This window comes from Zonotrichia albicollis, chromosome W (assembly GCF_047830755.1).
Source record: "Zonotrichia albicollis isolate bZonAlb1 chromosome W, bZonAlb1.hap1, whole genome shotgun sequence".
Classification (NCBI taxonomy): domain Eukaryota; kingdom Metazoa; phylum Chordata; class Aves; order Passeriformes; family Passerellidae; genus Zonotrichia; species Zonotrichia albicollis.
Genome location: NC_133859.1, coordinates 17,118,335 through 17,123,811, shown reverse-complemented (window position 1 = coordinate 17,123,811; position 5,477 = coordinate 17,118,335). Strand labels below are relative to the sequence as shown.

At 42.4% G+C, this 5,477-nt stretch overlaps 1 pseudogene; it reads left to right on the top strand.

Moving 5' to 3' along the window:
• Window positions 1-1,587: 1,587 nt before the first annotated feature.
• Window positions 1,588-3,179, top strand: LOC141726818 (uncharacterized; annotated as a pseudogene).
• Window positions 3,180-5,477: the final 2,298 nt, after the last annotated feature.

Here is a 5,477-nt window from a genome sequence, read left to right as displayed (position 1 = left end):
GGTCATCAGGGAAGAGATGCAAAATACAGATGGACTTGTGATCCAGGGGTGGACTTAACCATGGGCACTATATCCCAGGTTATCCATAACTGTGCATCATGCACTACAGTCAAGCAGGCCAAGCAAGTAAAGCCCCTGTGGTATGGGGGATAATGGTTGAAATATAAATATGGGGAGGTCTGGCAGATTGATTACATCACACTCCCACAAACCTGCCAAGGCAAATGTTAGGTGGTTACAAAGATGGAAACAACCACTGGATGACTGTACATATGCTGTGCCTTATGCTACTTCCTGGAACACCATCATGGGCCTTGAAAAGCAAGTCCTCTTGTGACATGGTGTAAGAGAAAGGCTTCAAAAGGTGTTTCATCATTATGTCTGCTTATCATAATCACTCTTGAACACCTGAAAATATGTGCAGGATGGACTGTGAGTAGCCCACCTTGAGGCCCATAAAAAGGAAGGCAAAACTGGTGCAAAACATGGAGGGGAAAGCGAGGAGCAGAATCCCCGACTTTTGCCTTTCCCCCCACCATCACCATTGCCTGCTGCAAGACACCCTGAGGCCTCCAGGAGCCCACGCCACTCGCTTGAGGGAAATCCCGCAATCCTGCACCCCTAGACTGAAATCACTAATGAGTTGTGGAACCCTTTACCCCTGCTCCTGCATTTCATGGTGAGAACACCTCCAGCGGACTGAGGTTCAGCTGCAGTGACCAAGCACCTTCTTCTGCATTCCAGAGGACAGGCCACTGCATTCCACTCAAAGTGCTCCCAGGATGGGAGATGGCAGATAAGATGCTTCAAACAGCAGAAAAATCCAAAGGGTAAAAACTGCTTCATTCCCCCCACCCAGTCTCAGCAGCAACAAAGGTAGTGCAGTGTTGTGGTGACTTATCATATGCTTTTTAAAGTGGTGACTTATCATATGCTTTTTAAAGTAACCTTAACTTTTCCCAACTTGTAGTAACCTTAACTTTTCCCAACTTGTAGTAACCTTAACTTTTCCTGACTTGTCTCTACTTTTCTCTTTTGTACTATTAAATTAAAATATACCAATTTTTTGGCATCAACATTTAATCTCGTTTGGTTATCTTTTTTTGGGGGGGAGAATACTTTGAAATTTCAAAATTTTTTCAGATTTTATTCAGAGACTTAGTTTTCTTTGCTCTTCTGTGTTTAAACCAGTTCGTAACATTTTTGGGTGTCATGGATTAACAGGATTCCTTTAAAACAAGTGTTGGTTCAAAAAAATTAATGAATCGCTAATTTTTATGATTGATCATTTTCTTTGTGTGTTTGTCTGTTTGTTTTTTGGTTTGTTTTTAAGTGAAGTGCACATTGTAAGTTTATTTTTGAATTTTAAGCAAGATACCTTCCCAGAGCGAAGGAGTGACATTTGGAAATTAGCTGTTCTTTATATGGGACACTCTCTGGGAAGTTCAGTCCATGTTTCTGGCATAACTTTGTAGAAACATAACTTTGGTCTACAAGGTACCTTCCCAAGGAGAGGAGTGAGATTTTGGAAATTAGCTTCACATGGGGCACCCCCTGAGAAAGATTCACTCTAACCTTTGTGGTAACATGAAATGTAATGCACAAGCTTTGTTAAATTTGTTGGATTAATATGGTACCAGGCCATCTCCTCCAGGGATGGATTGGGTATGAAATAATTGGTATAACATCCAAGCAATTGTTGATCGAGTCCCTGTCCTGCAGGCAGGAGCAAGACTCAAAAAAGGTAAAGGAAAACCAGTAGTTTGTTCTGTCTTCGGTAGTGCTGTGTTAGCTGCAGTAGAACACAAAGAGCACCAGCAGAAAGGTGATATGGAAATTATTGCTTCATTAAAAGATTTGGTTAAAGCATTGCAATTTCAGCTGGAGGAGCAAAAGGCTAACACCAATCTCCTCCAGGAAGAGATAAGGAATGAAAGGGCTACTGCCTATATTCTCTAAGCAGAGCTGTATGCAAGATTAGCAAATGAAGGGAAAAAGGAGTCAGAGCTGGAGCTATCTAAAGAAACGTACCCTCTCTCTGACTTAAAATCTTTGTGTAATCAATCAAAAAAGCTGCCAGTCTTACTCCACCCTTAATTAAAACAAAATACATATATGAGGGCTCAGACAACGGCACACCCTACATAACTGTCACAGACATCTTTTCATAAAAATCCTTTCTTTAGGATTTTCCCTTCTGGGAAGCTATGACCCCAGCAACAAAATGTAAACAATAGTTATCTGCTGCTGTGGAATGTAACAGGTGCATCTGTGATTGGTCTCCTGTGGATGTTTGGATTTACTGACCACTCACGGCAGAGCTGCTCTCGCTCTCTGCCGGGACACAGATCTTTGTTGTTCATTCTTTTCTATTCTTAGCTTTGCTAACCTTCTGAGAACTTTTCCTTCTATTTTCTTTTTAGTATAGCTATAATGTAATATATATATCATAAAATAATAAATCAAGCCTTCTGAACATGGATTCAACATTCTCATCTCTCTCTTCACCTGCAACCCTTGTGACCACTGTCACACATAACCATGAAAGAAATCCCATATATGGCTACTGAATTGGCCAAGGAAAAAAATGGATATAGCAAAAGCGCAAAAGAATCTGAAACTGTGTATGTTTGGAGAGTCTCTTTTATGGGGGGGGGTAACCAAATTCTGTTATCACAAGAAGAGGCAGAAGGGTACTGGGGGGCGGGGGTCTTCCTTACCACAGGAGATAACTGTGCCCCTTGGTCTCTCACCCAGAGAGCAGCTTACTGGGCTGGCAGACTCAATCCTTTAGAAAGAGGAGATCCCCTGTCTATAGTGGGGAATATTAATCAGATTGTAGAAAGCGTACAAAAAGCTGCTTGTTTACAAACGATGCATGATAAGAAATTAACATCATGGTATGAATCTCTGATTATGTTGTTTGTGGGTGCTGAGAGAATGATGCCTCTTGTCAGAGGCCTCCCTGAAGCTATGAAACTCATAGGCATCCAGGTAAAAGGACAAATGGAAAGTCTCACAAAAGTGGAAAGAACTGCAGCCACCTTGGAGGCAGCTATCTCCCTCAATCATATGTCCGGAAAATGTAAGGTTTGGACCTGGGGGGAGGTGGCACAAGAATAATTAATTATGGAAGAAAATAGGGTCCAATTCCTTCAAATACAACTGATTCTAAATAAATTTGGCTCACAGAGTACAAAACTATGTCCCCAGTAAAAATCTGAAAAGTAATGTTCTTCCCTGGGCTGGGACGACAAACTATCACAGGGGAACAACACAAGAAGAAATGTCCTTGTCCTGTGGATTGTGAGCTTACAAAAAGGAATCCCAAAGACCCTAATGGATGAACAGCCCACTACTAAATTAGAAATATTATTCCAATAATGACCAACAAAGGAGGGATCATTAAAAGCTGTCCCTGCTACAGCCCTCTCCCTACAGGGACCACAAAGAAAGGGGAGGTGATGCAAAACCCTTATCTTCAACTCTAGGAGGTAAACTGGGGGATGAAGGGTGGATTCACATCAGGTGGTGTCTTAGGTTACAATGTAAAATGTAACCAAAAGTATGTATTCTATCACCATCTTCATAAGCTGTTAAAAACAGGTGGGGCAGTGTTCTTTTTCACTTTCATGACTCATCCCTAATAACTCCCTCCAGGGGCTATCTTTTGCTAATGGGCCATCAAATCTCACTGCACGACTCATAAAATTACATTATTCCATTGTGAAATGCTCTGCCGAGGGGGAGGAACCAAGCATTCCTACCTGGATATAATCTGAGGTTTGGAAAACCACAGGCAGCCTTACCTACTGGATTCCAAGAGGACAACAGCTACATAACCACCACTGGACCTTCAGAGGAAGACCAGACCCTTCTACGGGATCACTGCTTCAACAGAACCACACCTACCACTTCAACAAGACTGCAGCCACTATTTAATGGGACTGCTACCACCACCCTGACCAACAAGGTGTCAGGTTGTATCCTGACTGTCAGTTTAAGCCAGTATTTTCTGCCTTTATTGTAATTTTTCTCATTAAATTGTAGTTCGGTCTTGAAATCTCTCACTGGTTTGCTTTCAAACTAGTACAGGCAGCTTACTAAAAACTCCAGAAGAGCCTTATTAATAATCTGTCCTATTGGTCCCCACAAAACCCCTGTAACTTTTTTAGTAGATACTGGTATTCAAGGGTTCTGCCCTTAAAATTGAAGATGCCTCTTCATGTGGAATTACTCCCTCACATAAAAGTATATGTGTTACGGATGCTTTTGGAAATACTGTTATGAATAGATATGAGAGTTTAGAAAAATCCTTGCCCTTTGCCCAGGCCTCTGGCAGCAGGCGGTAGCCTTATTGGGGTGGCCAGCACCCCAAAATCCACTCAGGTTTACAAGTTCTTTAATAATGGCTGCTTAAGTCTATTATAGAATGAATTATTTATTTAATAAACACAAAATTAACAGAGATAAAACTTTAAACAGACTATTTACTACACAGGAATAATAAAAACAAAGATAACTACTAGTAGGCAAATATACAGCGCACGATAAGGTACTTTTTTTACAGCTAGCAAAGAATTAGTATAAATTAGGATTTAATGTATCTTACTGTCCAATAGCTGGTGGGGAACACATCAAAATCCTTTCCCTCAATTTCTGGGAAAGTAACCACGAAGATGCATCCTCGCTTCAGGGAGTAGCTGTCTTGCATGTTTCCAAGGAATGTGTAAGAGACTTCTACCTCTGTGATAATCTATGTGACTTTTATAGTCGTAGAGACAAGTCTCTTTTGTCAATGATATTTATTTTTCTTTTTTCTCTTCCTGTTGTGGTGTGTTTTTTGCTTCCGGGTCCCTTTCTCAGGTGTGCCAATATTCCCTTCTCCTCTCTCCCTTCCCCCTCGCCCCCTTGCTGAGTGAGTCCTGTCAATCAGGCTTAAGATTCCAGCAAGGCGTCGTGTGGTTAGTCAAATTCAAAAGATGCCCCTATGCCTAGAGGTCATTGGCCTGTCTAAGTGTCATCCTCCCTTGAGACCCTGCCCCTTTCACCTGGTTGGTAGCTCACCTGTCCCCTCCCCTTCCCCTGTCCTGGAACTAAAAAGGTTAATGAGACCATGTGGCCGGATTCTGGTTGGAGCAGTTGCCCCGGTTCAGACCTCTGTAACCATGGAATAAACATTTGGACAACCCTCCAGCGGAATCCTCTCCTTTTCTCTTCACCATCGCCAGAAGCTCTCTCTCCTGAGGTAAACGGAGTCCCTGACAAGCCTGGACTTGCTCAGTGCCCTGCTGCAATCTCCGGCAGCCGAGGTATCTCTGGGGTAAAGCACCACAGAAGCTGCCTTTGGCTCAGCAGCGAGGGTCAGAACTGGCTCAGGCACCATCTAACTGGTAATATTGGGAGTCATATTCAAATATCTTCCCACATCTGCTCTCCATACCAAGGTGTTGATTCTTTGTCAGGCTGCAGACCTT